This window comes from Siniperca chuatsi, linkage group LG12 (genome assembly GCF_020085105.1).
Source record: "Siniperca chuatsi isolate FFG_IHB_CAS linkage group LG12, ASM2008510v1, whole genome shotgun sequence".
Taxonomy (NCBI): domain Eukaryota; kingdom Metazoa; phylum Chordata; class Actinopteri; order Centrarchiformes; family Sinipercidae; genus Siniperca; species Siniperca chuatsi.
This window is the reverse complement of record NC_058053.1, coordinates 14,978,092-15,000,840: the sequence shown is the minus strand read 5'-3', so window position 1 is coordinate 15,000,840 and position 22,749 is coordinate 14,978,092. Positions and strand designations below refer to the sequence as shown.

At 38.7% G+C, this 22,749-nt stretch overlaps 1 long non-coding RNA gene across 1 annotated transcript; it reads left to right on the top strand.

The window, feature by feature from the left end:
* Positions 1–1,563: 1,563 nt before the first annotated feature.
* On the top strand, positions 1,564–21,556 carry LOC122885541. Its single transcript, XR_006380133.1, has 4 exons — positions 1,564–2,382; positions 2,982–3,523; positions 14,489–14,614; positions 20,023–21,556. It is a non-coding gene; the product is annotated as an uncharacterized LOC122885541 (long non-coding RNA).
* The last annotated feature ends 1,193 nt before the right edge of the window (positions 21,557–22,749 follow it).

The window sequence follows — 22,749 nt, the reverse complement described above, 5'->3', positions numbered from 1 at the left end:
GACATTTTAACCTGATATTACCAGCCCACAGCAGCACACAGATGCTGCATCACTATCTGTACCTCTTACACTAAATGGGACATTTTACTAATTAGGTACTGTTGCTATTTTTTTTCTTTAATATTAGGCTCAAGACGGCTACATAAGGGAGTTAAAATGTATTATAGCCTACCTGGTTTTACTGCCTGTGAACATAATTAAAATGGTAGTCTATGAAAAGCTTTATCTGGTAAATCAGAGTGAAAAGCACATGCTTTTTGAGTCTTAGTCAATTTGTTGAAAACGAGTCAGAAAATGTGGTCTATAACGTTAAAAAGGACTTGTCCGTTTTGTCGTTCCTTTCATTTGCATAATTTAATGAATCCAATTCATTGTAATGCAATACCAAGTGCACCAGGAACATAGAATGACAGTTTGAGTTAATGAAATGTGTTAACGGTATCATCATTTACTTGTATGTTAATTAGTCCAATTAATTTCCCCTGCTCGGTAATCTGAATATTGTAATAATCTTTGCTCCCCTGCAGGAAGTAAATCTACGATACACATACCTCTGGGACAATATGCGTAGAGAATTGTGGTTTTTCCAGTTGAAACGTGTGACAAACGTGAGTGCCTTGAAATCTTTTTTTAGGTCTGAGTTTTAGGAATATTTATGCAATTTTTGAGGGGATTTATGCTTGTGTACTTGAATATTGTTTACCAGAGGTTGTGTATGGTCTGCCTTCAGCTTTTATGATGCAAATCACACCCACAGTTGGAAATGTATTGAGAAACGGGGGGGCGATTGTCCAGTGCCAGAGCCAGGATAACTTTGTCTTGCTTGACAAAGTGCCATTGCCTCGTAACAGGAAGGGGCATGGTTCTTCTGGCCGTTGTAGATAAAAGCTGCCATCAGCTTTTTATTTGCCCCGGCAGCTCGGCAGGTTAAAGGAAGGAAAAGAGATCGGGTGGCTGCTGAGCGTGACACTGTCCACACTGTCATTTCAACTGACCACCTGGATTGGAGGCCAACTTTGTAAACAAACTGTTCCAGCTCATCTGTTAGCGTTACTTACAAGTGTATGTCAGCATTGGCCTGCAACAAAATGAGCAGCGCTTTCAACTGTTTTCAGTCCAGTTAATGAATCTGGAGAGGTAGCTTCAGTATATGGTTATCACATAAAAAGAAACACTCATGCAAGACAAGTAAAGCTTCTTGTGGCTTTGATTTGTTGAGGCAAACATGTCATTACTGCACACACTTAGTTCCTCATTGTTACAGATGTAGTTTGAACATTATGTGCAGTGAATTTTGCAAAAGATGAATGAAACACAATTCAACTTCAGTCTTATTTTGGAGAGTAAAAGGAAAGCTTTTTCAGTAATGCAGCTTCAGTATTGTGTTTTTGTGATAGACAGGTATAGTTTCAAATAAGTTGTTTGTGTGTGTTTTATTGTAGCAAATAGCTTTGGATCTTCTAGCTGAGTTTGAATAGCTGTGTAATTGTACACAGTGCTCAACTTATCTTCCAATTCATGTGCAAAATGCATAAATACAATAACTGCAGAGGCAGAGAAACACTGTAATCATGCAATGACATTTCCAACTGTATGTGTGATAGAATTCAAAATGCTATTGGGATTATGGTTCTTAAGCATTGGGAGGTAATGTGAACTGTTGGCAGAAATGACTTATTTCATTATACTTTCCCAAATATACAAAATACTTCAGCGAGAGGCCCGCTTCTTCCCTATCCCTGCCCAATTTGAACTGTTTTCCCCAGTTGTTGAAGGATAGGCCTGCAATTTTGCAAAGTGACTATTATTTGCCTTTCTCAAGGAATCAACAACTTGAAAGTACAGTGCAATGAATTGTTGGGGTTCTGCAGCTGCATTTACAATATGTTTCTTCTGTGAAACATCTCACAGAATTTAGAGAATAAAGCTTTTATTTAATTTCCTCTTGGATATGAACTGCAATCCTCTTCATAAGTGAAAAGCACTTACCATCCTGCTTAATATTTTGTTTACAGCAGGGTGGTGTTTTTCTCTTAAACCATTATGACATTTGAAACAACACAAAAAAGTGTCCTGTGTTTCTACATTCCTGACACATTCTTGCCCTTGATCAACTGCAGAAGGCAGACAATAGCGCAGATCATTTTCCCCAGGCAGGGAAACGCAGCATGGATCAACTCAATAACCTGATATTCCCTCTCTACTGAGTGTGGCCAATTTAGCAGAAGGTCAGCGCCTTTTTTTTTTATTCCAGAGACAATTTGGTGACCTCCCTCTGGAGCCCCAGCAGGACCAGCGGAGACAAACAGAATTGTCGAGCTAGAAAGTGCTTGTGTTGACATTGCGTTTCGGTGTGGACTTCTCAAGGTGAACAGATACCTGGTATGGGAAAGGGGGGCTATTATGCAAACCTGTTAGTCACGGCCAGAAGTTGCACGCTTGTGGATTTAGTTTTTCATGTATTTTTGGCAATTATTTTACGGTGTCAGGGTGGATGTTTAAATTTAAAGATGTGCACTGGGTAGAAAAGTATGGTGTATGTGTGGCTGCAAATCATCTTCCATCATCCTTTTATGTGCAGAGGTGCCATTCACAGCTTCAAATTAAACACTCTTGTTTCGGGGAAATTATGGTCTGACTCTGTTCTATTTGAGGAGGGTAGAATTCAGATTTGATCAATCTTTGCTATCTTTTATTGTAAAATTTCTCTCTCCTGCTGTTTTGCATTTACTGTATGTAATCCAGGTCCAACTGTGAAAATTGAATGGACAACAATGAGACACCTCCATCAAATTCTCAACATTATGTTGTTCTTTGTACTCACACAGCATGTGTCTGTTTTTAGTGAAGAGACAATTGCATAAGATGATGTTGAGATCTATGAGAAGATTAGGAGGGATAATTTTTAGCCATTCCTCACAGCAGTCATATAGTTTTCCCACTGTACGAAATAACTCTTTGTCTTTTTTGTGCACCTCAAGGTCAAATGTAACAACGGCTTCAACTTCCTCGGACAAGAGTCGAGGAAAAAAACGCCAAGTGTGTGTGCTTAGTATTTTCTTTTGGTGACAAGAGCTGGCCTTCAGTGTTATTCAGCCCATTGAAAACGATTTCAGATATGAAAGGAGACGCTTTGTATCTGAAAATGTACATTAAATGGTGTCAACAACATCCCAGAGGTCAGAGTAGAGTCCCCATGGAGACTGAATCTGGCTGCTGCGCTCGAAGCCTCGACACCCCCCTGAGTGGCGGCTCTGTGATGGCTCTCAGTTTCTCTCGTCATGTCCCTGGCAGCTTTGACACAGGTAATATGCATGCAGGCTGACAGTGCCTGGGATGTGCGGCAGAGACAATGATGTACGTATCATTTTCCTCCCTGACTGATTGAAGACTGTAATCTGTGCTGGACTTTCTCTCTGATTACACACGTCTCAGGGAGCAAAACAAGGACTCTGAGCTGCCACTGGGCACTGGACTCATCCAGAGCTTTCAGCCTTCAAGAGGACTGAAGTTCGCCTTTAAGGTGAGCTCAATTTTCATCCCATTTACACTATTGTTACAAGTGTCGGATAGAATGCATCTGCTAGATAGTGGTCAAACAGCGGCTGTCTGAAGATGACACAGGAACAGAGATGTATCTGGCACCCAAGGTCATCCTATTCCCATCTCCAGCACTGTCACAAATGTGTACAAGTCCTATAAAGGCACTGACAAAGAGAGAAACAATATCATGAATTTTACATTCACCGGCATTGTGCTCTGTGCCTACAAAATGCAAAGTGTCTCCTGCAGCTCAACAGGCCAATACTAAACCTGTCCAACAAGATCATGCAGACAGAGAATATGTTGTCAGTAGCCATAATACTCTGTTGTTCTCTGTACAAAGAAAGTGTTCCACTGCGTTAATAATAAAACAAACCAGTATTTCAAGGTTTTTTTAAATCTGCATAATATGTCATGTTGGCGAACAGCACACTAAGATATTTAACACGCTCTTAACCTGCCTAAACTTGTGAGGTACACTTGTATCTTTTTGTAAAACCTAAGAGATTTCTCTGTTGACAATAGGTCAGTCCTTTACAGAAGTTACCTAGCACATTACAAGGTTGGTCTCAGGGGAGAAGTAATGGGTTCTGGGCAATTGACCAACCTGCCATGCTTTACTGCACCTGCACTGAGTTAGAGCTGTCATCATTACCACTTCCTCTAACGCTCCCCCACAGCAACCCAGACACTCCCACTTACAGCGATATTTCACTTGGTGGAACATTTTCACTTTTTATCATGCATCCCCTCCGTACACGAGTGGAGGCAGTCCAGCATTAAGATTTGAAGGAGTAAGGTAACCTCTAACAGGCCTTTGGGGTCCGCATTAAAACATAACGTTTCCAAAATAGCTCCCAGTCACCAGCTATGATTCGGACTTCAACTTTTAAGATTGAGAACCATACTTGCCAAAAAAGAAAAAATCTTGAAGATAAACGGGTTGTAAAAGGTGTCTATTTTCTCTGTGTCAGAATATGTGGTCAGTCATTTGAATGGCATTTATCCTCTATTTTAGTTGAGTTATTCAAAATGATTGCAAGATTGTACAGTCTGAAAATAATCATTAGGCAGTTCTGTAAGAAAAAAAAACTGTTTGAATGGTTCATTAAAATGAATTTTTTTTAAAAAAAGGAACAAGCTTCTACATTAGTTAGCTAATCAAGACTTGCTGTTAGGAAGCACCTTCAACTTAATTTGTATTTTTTCATATTCTTTCTTTTTCATCAGTACAATCCTTTAGAAACTGTTGTGCATGTAAATGAGTGCACCTACACTACATACAGGTCAGGAATCAAAACAGTGGAGGTCACAAACATCACACACACACACACAGCTTTCTGATTACAAAGCCATCTGAAATCTGGTCTAATTAACATTTTCAACAAACTTTTTGTGCTTTAACACAACATTAAGACCGATATGGACGAGGTTCAGTAGCATCATGGTGAACAAACAATTGTAGAGACTTCTCACATTTGCTTTCCTTAAACAGTTCAGGTTTTGTTGACAAAATCATCTCACCACAAGGTCCATTTAGTAGCTGCTCTAGAGCTTTCCATCATATCATACCATTTTCATCAGCAGAGTTTGCCCAGTTGTCATAGATTTATTTTTTTCTGAGCACTTTATAAGACATCAGCTAATGTCACAAAGAATAGAGGAGTTTGAGTGAAATCTGTATGTTGACTCTTACAGTAATTCTCACACATTATATATTTCACTTAGAAAGTTTGCTCCATCACTCTACATGTAACAGTCAATCCTGAATAGAAACCAACAAACGACATTATTGTAATAAAAATGTTTAGCATTCAGGCTTTTCAAGCGACAAATATCAGACATTATCAAGGCCTCAGCATTGCAAGCCTGTAGCAACTTTGCTCTGACTTGCAGATGTTTTTCCCTCAGTTTTCACTTCCTCCTCCCACACGTCTTATATCAGTATTTGCAGGATCCAAAACGACCAGCTTTGAAAATGAAGGAGAGGAACTTTACATTGTGCCAGAAAAAGGAATGGAAATTACGGGCAGTGTCAGATAATTGAGCTTGTCGTAAGAGACATGTTAATAACAGACGGAGATGCAGAAGACTTGTCACTCCGTACCCTGGGTGACAGACTCTCTCTGCTGTTGATGAGCTGTTTTAGAGGGGAAATTGTTCCACGCAAACACCATCGTTATTACAAGCTGGCAAGCTGCTCGCTTGTGTACCCAATTCTGCTTGAACTGACAGAATCCAATTGACCGGCACATATTCATGCACTTTATTTTCTTTATTCTCACCAACAATGCAGATAATTACTGCACCAAGTAAAACTGAAAATAGAATTTCACTGTGTCCCAGAAAACAATGCCAGAGCTGTCTCAGCAACATGTCTGCTGAAATGGCTGTGACTGGGAGACCTACTGTAAGACAAGCAGCAATCCAATATTACTTGTCAACTTAAAACCTACTGAAACCATATTGGCATTCTCTTCTTTTATAAAGTAGAGTGAAATAACTTGCATGTTGTCATTGTCCTCTCTGCAGCAAAGCAAGGCCACATGCAAACCTTTATTCAACAAAGCACTTAGAGCTTTATCAGTGCAGTTTCTGTTGTGTTTTGACCCAACCTGTTTTTATGGGTCTCTGTGTATCCTGTCATGGGTAAACACATCCATTTACTATCACTCAGTTGTAGAAGTAGCCTGTTTCTGTGGTCTGAGACAGTGCAATCAGCGTGAACATGAAAAAACTGTCATCAGTAAGTGCAACTTTGGGTTACTTATTAGACAATCAATGGGAGACTGATGCAGAATGGTGCAGAATATCTTTTGACTTTTAAACCTCCAGTAAGAATTATTTATTATGAATCGGTGACAAACTGGAACCTTTAGGTTCAGAAGATGGCTGTGTTTTGTGGGTGACCTACACATGAATAATTCACTATTTTTACATCTATTCATTTGTCATCGAGGTTAATGTAAACAAGGCTTATTCTCAGAGGAAGAACATAGGCATATTTTAATAAAAAGAAACTATATTAAGGTAATGAAATCACAGTTTAATCCCAGAATGTGTTTTTTTCCCCTGTAAAATCATGTCCTGATTAAGCACACAAGCCTGTTTTACTTTAAATTGCATCAATTTGCATCACTAAAATCAGGCTACATGGTGTCTTTACCACTGATGAAATGAAATTGTAATGTACTACTTTATGTTTTAATCCAAAGTCAGAGTTTTTTGTTGATTAATTTACTGTTCATAACTGGCCTTTCCATGAAGTATTTTTCAAATGCAGTGTCTGAACTGCCAAAAGGGTTGCCCCAGAAAATAATTACCTTGTTGTTTGTTTCTGTAAAATTCACAACTAATGGATACTTATAGCAGTGGTTTTCATATTACAGCTAAATAAAGAGCAAGTTTCAGAGGGCTAGAAAATGTATATGGACATTACCTTGATAGGTTTTATTTACTAAATGGGCTTATTCATCTAAAAATGACCGAACATAGTTTTTGTTTGTTGTTAAAAGGCGCGTTTACCCAACTTCTCATGTCTGTGTTCCTATCATTAATCCCCTTGGGCGTTAATGCCATCAGCAGAGTAGCAAATGGGACATTGTCTCTGATGCTTGTGTATTCAGAGAATAGCACCCATGGCAGGACCGTAAAGTGTCTCTAAGGGACCAGACCACATCTGCTGAGTTCATGTCCCTCTGCAACCTCTAACACAACTCATTAATAAGGATCTTTTACTGAAGCCATGTCGGTGTGTCATGTATTTTTTTTTACTTTAACTTTGTTGTGAGTCCCACTGTGCAGAGGATGTGTGGCTGTCATACTAATGTATAGGGACACTCTAGTGCCGCTGTCCAACAAGTCATCCGTTATCTGAGGCAAATGTGTCCGTCCAGAGGTGAGGGCGGCTTTGTGCTCTCAACCAGGCCACCTCTCAGCCTTTGTGCCAGTAACAAGCTCAGCTCAGGCTCCAACGAAGCGAGAAATTGTAAACTCTCCGGAGAGGCCCAGTGGAGAGATAAGGGCTTAGTGTTTGCTGGCAATGTGCATGGGGATGAATCTGATACGACCGAGTCCCACGCCAGAATGGGAGTGATGATACCTCCCCTTCTATGGAGAGTTATGTTTAATCCCCTTTGCCAGTGTATTCACTTGCAAATATTCCTGTCACCATTAATATGTATTAACATCCTTCACACCCTGTTCAATACAGATTTATCAGACTCTATTTTTCCTCTTGTGCTCGCCATCATCTCTCTGCTGCTCTTGAACCACAGCTTTTTATAAGTCAAATAGACCTGGATGTGCTGCTGATGTTCAAGCAGCAAACCTTTGCCTATAGATACTGCAATAAACCGTAGTTTATTTGTATAATATAATTCATTTGTGAACATTTTTTAAATATTAACTTCCATATTGGAACATTTCATGGTGTGACCATAAGTTGTTTGAGTAGTGTGACATGGTGTTAGCATTAGCAAAAAAGGGAAATGTACCATGTGAATTAGAATGTAATTAATGCGTTCTTTATATTAAATTGCATGCATTATGCTGCATGTTGCTTAAGTCTCAAAATGTGCTAAATTCAGAAATACAAATAGCAGACATTAAAAATCCTTAAATTGTCTTAGATTTGAATTTATGAGGTCATAAACATTTTTTTGTCCAAAATGTTTGATATTTTCACATTAAATCAGAAGTTTTTATAGTTTATAAAGTCCATTAAGCTAATATTTACCTGGACATGGACTCTAACATACACATCTTTTATAACTTACCTGCTATGCATCTCTGTTGTTGTTTTAGATCAACTCTCTTATTGTTCCTGCAGAGAAAAATCAGATGAAACATCCTTGCATGATTTACCTGAAAAATAAGTGTTTAAATCTTTACGTTTAATCTTAAAAAAAGTTTTAAAAGTATTAAATCTTACTCTCTGATATCTGCAGACACCTTCAGTAAGGCATGACTCATCATTTCCTGTTATCACAGTTAATTTAGATATAAATATAAAATTTGTCACTGCTGATATTTGATTCTTTTTTAATTTAAATGTAATTCTGAATTACAGTATGCGATATAATCTAACAAGATAAAGAATGCTGGATGGGATTTGGGTGAGATTTTGTCTGTGTTTGGTGGTCTAATCCAGACAAAGCCCTGAGAAGCTCATTACAGCCTGGTGAGGCCTTAAGCCTGTGCTGTCTGCATTAAAGCAGCCAAGAACTGTCTGTCAGCTTCCTGGCAGAGCCCAAATCAAGCTGTCAATTACTGGACGTGTTTATGGAAATTACATGTTTGTTAACATGCTGGAAAAATGTGCTCTCGGCTCAAGCAGCATGTGTTCGGAAAAACAATTTTGCTCGGAAATCACCTTTCAAATGGATGAAGGTGATCCTCATCAGATCACAGACACGAGAGGCATTTTAACTCTCCCTGTCCTGATACGCGTGAGGAAAAGCCCAGACAGAAAGAGCCACAACTAACAATCAAAGGTGGAGCTGATTGTGGAGGTGTATGATGCTATGTTTATGTTTATTAAGTCATTTCACTCAATCTTGGCTGTTGTTCAACCTCCATTGTTACTCTTAAAGATGCAAAAGCACAGCTTTGGTAACTAATGTAGCAGTGAAAAGAGAGGCTTGTTTGAACGGGAACAGTAACTCTTACATCTGACATCCAGCTGTACAAAGTCAACATTACAGGTGAATTAACCACTAGAGGGAGCAACATGCTCTGATTTCTAATCGAGAATATCAAATTAATAATTTATGCTAGGCATTTCCATTTTCACTTACCGTATACTGACGTCTTCAAGTGTCAAATGCTTACACTTTCCACCTGAAGAATGGTTCTTTTAAAGTATAGCTTCACTTTAAAAAAGATTCATAACAATGCGGTGTAAAATAGCAGCTCCTTCTGCCATTCAGTGTAATGTCTCCGATGAGATGTTTATGTCAATTTCCCTGTTGATTTTCTCTCACATAAAGGCCTTGATTTCAGCTTCCCAATGATCATGAAATTGAGCCAATCGACATGCATGTCTCAGATGTCTGTTCGAGCTCATCTTAGACAAGGTAATTTTGTCAGAGCAATTACCATTGTAATGTATTCCAAAGTCAGGGCATTTTCTGCTGCTTAGGTGAGCCGCTGACAACATGTTTTGATTTCTAAGCAATTGTGCTTTTCACTCCGAGATCACGCCAAGGTCTGCATTTCTCCCTATGTAACAACCCGCCATGATTCCATTATTTCACATTAACATCTAATTACCTCACTCAGACCCACAGCTATATTGAAAAGCCACTGTGAGTTCTGGGGTTTGACAAAGCTGTAAGTAAGGATGGGTTGGGGGGGTTGGTACGTGTTTATGAAGAAGAAACTCCAACTGTAAGACATACCCAATTCCCAGTGGACCCGTATTACCTGTCAGGGATGATGACAATTCCCTGGAGAATGTTACTGTGCAGTGAAACTGTCATCACACAATTACTCTCACCATTACTGGCCTTACATCTCCATGTAATGGCTGTGACACACTTTACAATTCAGATTGTATTCTCAGTCATTGGCACTTAAATGCTGCACTCAGTTTTATGAAAAGATAAAGATCTGTGTAATCTGCCAGAGCTCAACCATCCCTTGAAAGCTTGTCAGGCGGCATTTTGTCGTTCACAAGAAGTTGTCATACCCCGAAGCATCTCCCTTTGTTGGGCTGGTGAAAGTGTCTTTTTGAGTGCACTATTGTGTGCTCGTTGATATGTGCTTGCCTATAGAGTCAGACTGTGTTTTGGTCCAGTTATCTGTTTGAGTCATCACAAGAGGAACATGCAGTGTGGTATATTGTGTAGAGTTCAGCTGTGACTACAGATCAGCACAGAGCATCAGAAGATCCCTTAGTCATACATCATCAAATCTTCAGTATGCCGTGCCCTCCTGTTTGAAGTTGAACTTTCACCCTGGATACTTGCAGCTTAAACAATGAGGCCGCAGATATTCTATATTTTTGTTATTGTCCACAAATCCCATGAAAAGACCAAAACCAACAATTGGTTAATCCAAGTAGCAATACTTTCCGACTTCTCCAGAATGCCTTTTCGCTCAGCCCAAGCCCATTTGTAGCCCTATTGATGACGTAAATATTTAAAATAAATATTTTTGACTCAAAAATATATAGTTTAATTTTTCAGGACAGTGTATGTAAAAATATGTCACCCAGTGTAACAGCGTGGCTCACTGATGTATTTTTAATAGTTTTTGGACATAAATGGAGGTCTATGGTTCAGAGGAATAAGCTATGTATATCAGACTTTAGCTACACAAACAATAGTTAGTTCTTCAATTCAGTTCAATTCAGACCTATATTGTCCCACAAGCGGAAATTCTTTATAGCATGAAAACATAAACACAATAAAAGCACAACAAGACAATTGAAGACATTAAGTACAAGTACTCTTTTCAAAAACAAGCATAATTTGATAAAAGCAAAGAAAAACTGCAGCAATAACAACAGGGATAAAATAAAGTACCAACTTGTGCAGGGAACACTCAGTTTATGGTACTGTACTATATTTGAACTTAAAGCACTTACTGCATGTGGGATGTTTGAAAACTTGAACAGGTTGCACTTCATTTTTGGGAACTCAGAGGGGAGGAGGTCAAATTCCTTAAAAGGAGGAGCATTCGAGGAGTTGTTGCGATGGATTTAGCTGTCTGTGTGATTCACTGGCTGAAAATATCTGCAGCTCATCAACAATTTGACTCTCTACTTTGACAATGTTGCCCAGCTGATTCCTGTTTCTCATTTTTAGATTCCCATACCAACAAATCAGTGAGACAACCAGGACTGATTCTATGATGGATCTGTAAAATAACAACATCAGCTCTCTGTCAACATTAAAAACATTTAACCTCCATAGAAAATACATTCTTCGTTGCCCTTTCTTCTATAGTAATATCACCTCATTGTTTATTTTGGTCTTTTCATGGGATTTGTTGATAATGAGAAAAACATAGATTATCACCAGGTCTGGGAACAGATCAACTGCACCACCAACTGCAAAAAGCCAGACTGCCAGCCTGTGTGAGATAGCAGATTGAGTTTAACAAGCCAGATGGGTTGTAATTGTCTGATCAATCCAATGTTTGTGAGCTTTTATGCCTTTTATTATGGTTTGTTTTCCTTACGTGCTACTTCCTCTGCTGATTTGCCTTCCCTTGGGGAGGGTCTGTGTCAAAAACACTTTAGCTGCCTGACCAGCGTTACTTCTCAGGATGTGGAGTCATATTGTGTGCTGTCTGAGTTGGGCAGCACCTCCCATGAAAATGACTGGAGCAGCATTATCTTCCACGCCTGTCGGCCATGCCGCTGCAGTTTTACTGTTCACCTTTTCAGAGCAGTTGTCTGGCACAGCGCTGTATGATTAAGGCTGCCCTCTGTGCAGAGGTTAGTGAAGGCTTTTTTCCCCACAGTTCTAAGGAGTAAAAAATTAATTTAGACATTTGGAAATGTCATTTGCGTCTGCTAAACCATTTGAATTCGCTTAGCTTTTTAGAACTTGCAGGGATCAACCTTTTGCTGTTTTTCATCACTTTGCATTAAGATATTCATGTACCTGAATCATCAAACTGCTTTTCTCCTTTAACATGGCTCAGATTTAAAAAAATACACATAAGACACAAGACCTACAGATGTGTCTAATTTCCGAGACATGGTCTCATATGGCAGGCATTGTTATTTTCATGCCACATGTAACAGCAGGCTCTTTCCAATCATAACTTAAGAGTTGGTCCCCGTGCAGACGTGAAGAGGTTAACCCTTCACTTTTGGAAGCTGTTGACTGGTTTTCTTGCCTCTCCTTTACTTTATCACAGTAATTGAGACTCTTTCATGGCACTTCTGTTTCTTTTCCTAGATATATAATGTACTGGATAGATCCTCAACATGCTCAATCACAGAGAACTAATTTGACTGTATTGTTTGACAAGTGTTCCTTACAGCTTGGTGTGAGTGAGATGCAATCTAAGAACAATTATGCCATTTTCTGGGAACAGTATGGGGCAGGTAAGAAGCATTTTAGATTTTCACAGGTTAAATGTAATGACCACTCTAGGTGTTGAATTTCAGAGTTTGTGGGGATTTTTTTTATGTTCAGACCAGACTGCTTTTGCTCATGGTGAGAAAAGAAAGTGAAATATTGGCATTGTATACATGTATACGTAGATATAGTGTAATATAGGCATTGCTGATACTCATGTCCTCACCACTTCTTGCCGTTTGTCCTCACTTCTTCTTTAAAAGCTTCAGAATCTGTGACTGTCTGCCACATGAAAAGAGGATATAGTCATTTTCATATATGGTGAGGACTTAATTCTTATTCTGCAGTACATCAGGTACCTAATCTTAAAAAATGGTAGGTAAAAGACCCTGAAGGCACACTGGCATTTCAGAGGTAGTGAAGTAAAAGAGCTCAAGGTTGCAGAGGACTGAAACCCATCTGAACCACGTCTTTGAAGCCCCTGTTGGACTTTTAAATTTTTATCACTCCTGATATTTGTTCTCGATGGTAAATTAACAGCCTTCCTTGTGCCATTCAGTTTCCTTTCTGAAGACAAGCCTTAAATTTTGTCTAACTGCCTGAATTTACTACTCTTCTATTTTTCACACGACAGAATCAATACCAGGACTGAAGAAGAGAGGATAAAAATTTATGGTATCTTGCAATTTAATGGTTGAAAAGATGCAATTTGAAAGATCATAAATTGTGAAGGAGCTTATGCTTCATTGCACTTGATTCAGTGCTTGCTGTTAGAACTTGATTTGCGAGTGTCTGCAAAGTGTGATTAACGAGGCGATCAATGTGCAGTGCAGCACAGTATGGCACTCCTAATGCTCTTCATTAGAATAAATAAAATAAATTGACTGCAGCTCTATGAAAACTCTGTAATGGTTAAAAATCAAAGAATGTCATCCCCCAGCCGCGATTTAGCGTCTCTCAGCCTGCATCCACCTTGATCACATTACCCTGACAGCCTTGTCTCTGAACCTGCAGGGGCCCTGAGACGAGCTCACGGTGAGGGAAGTAAAAGGAAGTGGTGTGTCAGCGGGGGCCACAGGCTATTGCTTAGTTGACTGGTAATCATAAATCGGAGGGCTTTTGTACTGAAAGTGTTGAGGGGAATGCAGTTTGTGGAGTATTAATGCATGAAATAGCATTTCAAGCTGATAAACGGTTCGCAGAATGGTCAGTCTGCACAGATTGCTCTTCCCTCTTTCTTTTTCATGAAGGCATATTGTTTGTAATAACATTTACCAGGAGAATTTATTCCACTTCATCTCATGTTTTCTTGCCAGACAGCTTGGTATTGCTGTTTGGGGGGAGGTGGGGTGTCAAACTCAGCTGTAATATTCACTGCTGCCTGTCCTTTTTGGATTATTGTCTTTTCAGTTTAGTCTATGTTGAATTGGCCACAATATGAGCTGTCATGCAGTCACTTAACTTGGCCCTCCAATTGATTTCTTGCTACGTCTCCCATGTGGTTGTTAAAATCAATTAACTATAAGTAACTGGGCAACAAAACACATTTGTAAATGAGCTGGTATTGATATTTTCATCTTTCTCCATTAAAAACAAAGTATCGACTCAAAGGTTTATGTTATGTGTCATGTTGTCTCTTTGTCTACACTGTTACTGGGAAAATATGAACCATGTAGCTACAGATCCACGAGTGTACAGCATCAGCTAAAGCAAATATCACATTCATAACATCAGAGCAGCTGAAACAAAAAAGGAAGTTACCATTTGAGTGCATGTATCGGGAATATATTTATATTTATGTTTATATCTGTCTTGTACATATGTGGATATGAGCTGTTTCTCAACTTCCTGATGCAATTCCTGCACACTGAGAAGAGATTCATGTTTGAGTTTGTGTGCACTTGCAGGCTTGCAGCTGCTGATGAGATGTGTCTCTGTGCAGACAGATGATAGGGTGCCAGACAGAGACCGCACGGCAACCAGCAGCCCTCCCTGCTCTTGTCTTTGTGACACCTTTGGGCTGCTACTGTAGGGTGAGTCACCTCTCCTTCCGCTCAGCCCAACCTTTATTAGCTCTCTGCCCATTAAACATGACCTAAGTGCTCATTTTGCATGGAGACATTTAATTGTGTGCTGCTCAGGCACTAGTCCTAATAGGTTAAGTGCTGGCTCCTACGGTGCCTACACTGTATATGGACTGCAAAACTTTTCCTCCTTCCAGAAATCACACTTTCTGCTCTGAACATGTTAGATTTGTATAAATGAATTACAGATAAAAGCATTCCTCCTTCACAAATATTTCCATTAAAGAGTTGTGAAATGGTTCACAAAGAATCAGTGATATTTAATTTAAATAAAATCTAAAATCTAAAGAAGAATCTAAAGAAGCACAATCTAATCACGCTTTTGGGGAAATTATTGGAAGGCATATTTATCATTTGTGAAATTTGAAACAAGCTGTATTTTGAGTAAATGTGCTGTAACTTCAAGCTGAAATGCACAAGGTGTATTTGAAGTCCACTTTCTATCAGAGTTAATAGGGTAGTATTAGGACTAAAGTAGCTCCGTCATGACAAAATAATAGGTTATGACTAGCTAGCCAACATTAAACAATCTGATTTAACACACTGGATTTTAAAGAGTCCTTCAATTTTCTTTCATTTATGCATACATGATCAAAAGATTTTAATGGAAACATTGTTAAAATTAAAAGAATATTGTTTGTTTTCACTTGCACTAAAGCTAATTAAGAAAATCCATCCAATCTAGTAGATTTTCAAGTTCTTAGCAGCCACCCCTGGCATGTTAGTCTAATACCAAATAGAGCTGGTGGTGTTGGCGAATCACCCTAAAACACCTTTTTAATTATTTGTAATTACTGTATTGATCAAAAAAGACTACAGAACGTTGTTCTTATAGCTGGCGATAATATACCGTATTGGACATCAAAATACTAAAACCTTTACAACACCTAAAACCCACACACAATAAAATAAAAAATCTGTTTATTCACAAAGTTAAATGAAAATCTGAGGGATATGTTAAATTCCTAACTTGTACATTTTAAATATTCAAATTGGTTTCACCAGAATATACTATAACATTACTGCAGTAATTTGGTTAACATCCTTATCCTCCTTTGTCTGCAGAGTTAGGGACCGTGTCAGATTTTCTGTCTCTGTGAAAATGAAGCCAAACTTACACTTCTGTGCATTTTTGATTCATTATTCCAAGATATTGGCATTTCCGCATGCTGTCATATGCAGAATCTGCAATTCTGCCCCTAACTGCTGTAACATTAATACTTTCAAACATCTGATGACTTTTTATGTAAACTATGGACAGCACTTAATACTTTTTATTTTCTTGAACAGGATACAGTTGACTGAGTCTTGTTGACAGTCTGTGTGGTCATTGTCCAGGTGGTCAATTTGTGCAGGTTTTTTTTTTTTTTTATCCAGGGACTGTTTTATCCGTCCATAATGGGAGGTTCATTTCTTGTCCCTTGTTTGTTTGAGATTTCTGCAGCAACTGTGGGTCAAACCCCAGACATGGTGGCCACTGATATATTCCATGAGAGAGCACTGGATACCCTAAAGTAATTATTGCAGCATCCTGAATTTTTTTGTTTTTTTGTTCTCTTGATGATTTCCCTGGGTATCTCTTTTCAAATGGAGGACAATGTGTGCAATCATTTCTATATTTTTGTTTTCCACCATCAGCCAGAATACTGCTAATAATCCACGAAGGCTTTTTTTCTGAAAGGTAAACTGTAACCGAGCGCAGCCAAATGGGAAGGGTCAGCGCCGAAACAAAACAGATCAAGTATTTTTGTTTTGAAACTGTGTTTATAGTAGGCTTCATGTTGCATAGCATGTGTCCATGAATAATAGACAGCACAATTTATTTCCAAAGATTGCTTCAAGACCACGCTAAAGTGCTCAGATGAGATAAACAGATGTTGACTACACGTGGAAAACCTTGTTTTTTTTTTACTACCTCATGTAGTAATGAAGTTTATGTTACAAAGTTTTCATTTCACTCGCAAATAGATGCACACAGCTCAGTGTGAGGTACATCAACATGGAAAACAGTTGCATCCACTTCTCTTTACAGCTGTTGGAATTAGGAATGGAGTGAAGTTGAAGTATAAAGTAGCATAAAATGAAAAATACTCAAGTAAATTACAAGTGCCTCAAATCTTTCCCTAGCGCCGGTGTTATGGATGAACTTTAGGAGTCCAGAACCGTCCAAATGGCTCACTGTGCCCCCTCAGTTGAATTCACTCACTGAGAAAAAAAATCTGAAATACTTTTGTTACATGTCTAATTAAGGCATAAATATTGGTAATGTAAGACTAAACATTGTGTAAGGCAAAATAAAGCACAAAACAGTGGTAATTTGCATTTAATAACAAATTTCTATACAAGAGGGATTCAAAAAGACAGTGATTGGAGGAAGTGCTTTTTAGATTTGAGATTCAATAGATGCCATTTTAGCTTTTTCTACCCTGTAATGTAGTTTTAGCACTGAGAATATGCAGGTTTGGTATTTTGTGCATAATTTGCTATAGTTCTGGTGTGTCTCTTAGCTCCCACTGTGCTCCCCTAGGCTGAAGACAGAAGCAGCACTGGTCCGTTACTTCCTGCTATATAACAGTGGGATGAATATCATTGTGTAAAATCATTGCTTTGAAATTTTAACAACACACTCCTCATCACGTTGGAGCATAAGGAGCTGGGAGGGGGCATAGGGCAGCCGAGCTGTGAATAGCCCTCATCAGTGAGGGTGAGGGTTCAGATCCTTATATTAGTTATACAGGAGTCACCCTCCCCGACCTAAGGCAAATAAGCCACTTAACGCAATTATTTGCAATCACTAAATGTGGTATTCATTATAAAAGATTTTTTTTTCATTGCCTCGACATAATTTCCTATTGTTCGTGTGAAAATGGCAACCAAAAGAGCATTTTAAGTGTTATTGTGGCGAGAAGGGCATCTTTTTTAAAGACTGCTTCAAAGTCTGAATAAACTTTCAAATTGTGAGATGAAACTGAGCCTTATTGTTTATGGAACCCCTCTGAGAGGAAATGGCAGGCCTATGGAGCACATTGTATTGGGCTGATTTGTAAATATAAGCTTTTGAAATGCAGCACAATACTCCATCATGAATATTTCAGCTGTTGCACATTTCATGCTATTATAATACTTGAACTGTTTTTATTAACCTTATCAGTAGGTATTGTGGTTCGAGATACACACTTTATCTGATACCTGGCACCTATAGATATGAAATCACAGAAACGGAAATGTCTTTACTCACAGAAGAAGAAGCATCAGTGTGAACAGAGAGAGCAGATGAACAATTATTCCAAACTTTCCCTCTAGTGTTTGTCTGTACATCTGTATTTTGTTTGATTACAGTTTCAAAAACAGAAGCCTCACTCTCTTCAACCTCCTATCAGTGCCGGGTGTAATATGCTATTTGGTAATGCAAACCAAATATCTGACTAATTAGCAGTTCCCTCACGTTGCTATACGTTTTTTCGCTCTGCATATTTCTGCCTTCCAGATAGTAATGCAATTAAGCACAACATTTTTTTTTTTTCCCTCGACAAAATTGCTTAAGTAGATGTAATTAGGGAGTGAATGTTTTGATGAGGAGAACAGAACTTATGGAATTTATCCATAAACCTTCACTCTGCAACATCATACAGTAGCTATAGGAAGTCTGCATTTGTGACTTTGTGTAGTGTCTCTCATTTAAAGGATTGGTTTACATTTTTAAATACTATTTTGATACAATACTCGCATATGTAGATTAGAAGTGTTATTGGTTGCTGTAATTGTTCTTCCTCTTTACAATCTAAGTTACTGAGTCCTCGTTCTGTGTAAAAATGCATTATAAAGATCAGCTTATGATCAATCAAATCAAGTGGGTATCTTAAGTAAGCCCAAGCAAGTTTTGGGCATTTTAGTGCAAAATTCACTCTCAGTTTCCCCATGACAGTGTTTCTTTGCGGAGCTGCAGGAAGGCACAGTAACAGAAAGAGTGAATTTTCACCAAAAAAGAAAACTTTGGGGTGAATTCTTGCACAGAAAGAGGAGTGTGGATTTTGTCCCCCATTAGGAAGTGATCTCTTCACAGCCAGGAGCAATGATTACCATGACCAAGTATTGTTTTAATGTTCGTATGGGCATGTTTGGTGGTGGAAGAATTACTCAGATCATATACTTAAGTAAAAGTAGTAATACCACAGTGTAGCAATACTTTGTTACAAGTAAAAGTCCTGCATTCAAATTTTACCTGAGTAAAAGTACAAATGTATTAGCATCAATATATGCTTAAAATATTCATTATGCCGAATAGCCCATTACAGAATAGTGTATATTATATTATTGGACATTAATTATTGATGCATTAAGTGATACAAATGTAATGTTGCAGCTGGTAATGGTGGAGCTCATTTTAATTACTTTATATACTGCTGGGTAGCTTGTAAATTTCCCCCTGAGATCAATAAAGTCTTATCTTAACCTATAATAACACATCATCATTTTTTTGTTGATTATATTTTGTATTATTAATCTGAAGTAACGAGTAACTAAATTTATCAGATAAATGTAGTGGAGTAAAAAGTACAATAATTGCCTCTGGCATAAAGTGACAGAAAATGGGAATAGAGTAAAGTACTTAAGTATACTTGAGTATACTTGAGTAAATGTTCTTAGTTCTTAGTTACTTTCCACCACTTTGGGCATGTAATGTATGTATTGTTTTAAAATGTGAACGTATCCTTTAAGTGTAAAAGCCAAACACAAGGATCAACTCTTAAATAAGTCTTGTATGAAGATTGTATTAAGATTGTTTTCATAATGAAGTATACTTCTTTGAAATACTAATGTGTATCTTGAAACCAATCCTCATATATAAGGCTTCCCTTGGTACTGTGTCATCTCAACTACTATGAAAATCCTTCATTTAGTGAGCAAGCAGCTAAACCAGTCCCTTCTCCCTTTAAGCCCCATATACTGAGCTGAGAGTTTGAGAACTTGTGGTGGCATGCGCATCTGTGTGAAAACTGGTGGCAGCATGATGCGTCACAATCGCCTCTGATCAGTTACAATGGAAATAAATAATTCATGCTGGAGGAAATGAGTCTAATTAGCAGGCAGTTTGGGTCCTTTGATAAAGCTGAGGAGCAATTCTATGAAGGGCAGGAAGCTCTGTCATCAGTCAGCCCTGAACAGATTAGCATCTATTATGAATGAGGGACGAGCACCCTGGTGAAACCAAGTGTGTCCGAGAGACAAACTTAATAACTCCTGCGATGGGACAACCCCCCCCACCCCCCCACCCCACCCCTTTCCTCCACAGAAACACACATATATCCACCCTCCTTTCTCCCTCTCTCTCATCAGTCTCCACTCCCATCCTGCAGGTCTATTGTGTGCAGGTAGAAGCATGCCACTGCAATGGAGAGACTCGCCCCTCTGTCCATCACCCTGACAGCTGTGGAAATACATTCGCCATGCTGCATTAAGGAGCGTCCACAGTGTTTAACACCACACTTAAACACAAAAGGAATCTGGGGCACCTTCTCCATGCCCATTGTTCACATCCTTGCACCATATTCCCAGCTATTAAAGAAAATATGTCTTCATGTCGGTGTATTATTTCCTCACAGGATTTGTTTTAGCAACTTCAACTGCAGTGAAGAGATGTGATGTAGATGTAAAACTTGTGGAGCAAAATGATGCAACGTCTGTCTTGGCGAGAACAACACAATAAAGGCCAATTAGAACTGAGTGCAGAGCCGTTGTGACAAGCAAAGGTCCCGGTATCAGGGGGGACACGCGTGGGCGGGGTGGACCTGTCAGCGCTACATTGAGGGAGATAACAATAAATAGCTAATAATGACACTTAATGAGCTTGATGAAGTTGATGTGTTATGGAAAAAGTGCAAATGGTGGATGTAGGTGATGTGATGAGAGATTGATTTTAATAGATAGGAAACTCTGTTGGGGCTTTGCTGCACAATGGGGCTGCAGAGGGGGAAAAAAGGTACAAAGGGATGCTGAATGGATTCTCACGAGATATATCTGAGATAATTAGATACATTTCACACTAACATACATAATTCACTCAAGGACATTATGAACATTTCTCAGCATACAGAGGATTTCATATATTTTCAAGAAATGGCTGGTCTGATTATTTTCAACTTACATGTTTCCAGCAAGCGCAATATGTTCATACAGTATATGAATGTCGTTAAATGCTATTATGGGAGCAGTAATGACTGCCAGATAATTATCCCTCCCACTTAGACTTGACGGCTGCTGAATTTCTCTCATTTCACCACATAATTGTCTATGATTGAATTGGAGATTTTATATACTTCTCTGTTCTTTCAGGCTGAGTTGACTTTCCACAGTGACGGTGGAGGTTATCACAGGCCCTACAAGTCCCCCGAATTGCCCTGTAAACAACATGCAATAGTGAACAAAGTTTCCCTGGCTTTCAATATGCCTCTCCCAATTTTACCTCGAAAGCGACAGAAAGTCAGATGAAGGGAAGTTTAATTAAGTAAGAACCTGTTGAGGAAGATTTCCAATCATGGTCTTCAGAATGAGTGCATTCAGCGTATTCATCTCCAGGCGATATGCTCTCTCTTTATCCAAGTGTGCGCTGGAGTTCTCTAGAGGGACCCCAGTTAATTGAATACATTAAAGTAGAGCGCCGGAGGCTTTATTTATTTTTCTACTCTAGTCAGACTTGTTTAAAGGAGACCAACTGCTGATGTTTGGCCCCTTCTAGAGTTTAAATGGTCTCCACACTGGGAGTGGTGTGCAGGAGTAGTGGTTTGAGAAGAGATTTGATGTAATCCACAGCTTATTTATTCACCATGAACCCCTGAGTGAGCCTAGTTTATGTATTTGGCAGTCATTCAAATGTGCATCTTGGCCCTCAGGCCTGTGCCCTATTATGTATCTAAAGGACTGAATAAAGGAACCTATGCAGGTTTCATTTTGTTCCCATTAATGTTTGTCTGCTGCTGCATTCTTTCTCTCTCATAACTTTGACCACAAGTTGCACCACACTCTGTGCTAACAAGAGCCATATTGACATCGTTCATATGATCGCTTTTAAATTTTAGCCATTCATGCATAAAGCAACTTTAGATATATGAAGACATCTCACAATTGTGGCTCATTCTCAGCCATTTTACTTTTTTACGTTTCTTGTTTCATGTGAACACAAACGTGAATTAAAATCACATGTGGACATATTTTGAGATTTTATATGAAAAAATGTTTTTCCATGTTGTATTTGGCTATGCGTGAAAAAGATGAAGAGAACAATAATGTCAAACTTTTTTTTTTCATCTTCCATTTCCATTTGATAATATATGCTTTACATGTGAAAACATAACTTCATCTGCAAGCAAATAACCTATAGGTAAATTACCCTAATGTAATTTTGGAAATAGTAAATCTCAGGTTTTCATATTAAAACAAACGTGAGTCCTAAATGTAGTATATTCACATGGAGGTTTACACATTGGAGTTTTAGTGAACGTTTTTTCGTGAAAAGTCATTTTAATTTGCCAGGTTTTTTTTTACTTAGAGAAGTGCTCACTGACTTGTTAAGCTTTAAATCCTTAAGCTAGAACATTTGTTGTCTCATTAGCTACTAACAGTTACTAAAGGTTACAGCCTCACTGGGGTGAGGAGGACTTTGATTCGGACTTCACATTACCAGTTAATGCTGTTTCAAAGGAAATACAATCACACAAGAAGCTGTACGTACATAACATTAAGTTACATACAGTATAAACTGAACCTGGAGCTACATGGGTCAGAGGGAATGTAGAAATGACAGAGGTGATTCTTTAACAAGCAGCTTGACTGGTGGACCTCGGGATATTAACATCATGTGATGTTTGAAATCCAGACGGTGGCTTTCTCCCCAGTGGGCACCGAGATCAGATCCCTGTACAATACTCATTAGTCAACATGCTCTTCACCTCCATCGTCACATTTATCACAACGACACAGAAAACTTACTTGCACAAGCACATTATATGCTCATTAATAACCTGGTACAACATTCATCTTGCTGGGAGAAAATTAATTTCCTTGCTGTGGTGCACTTGTCCATTTAA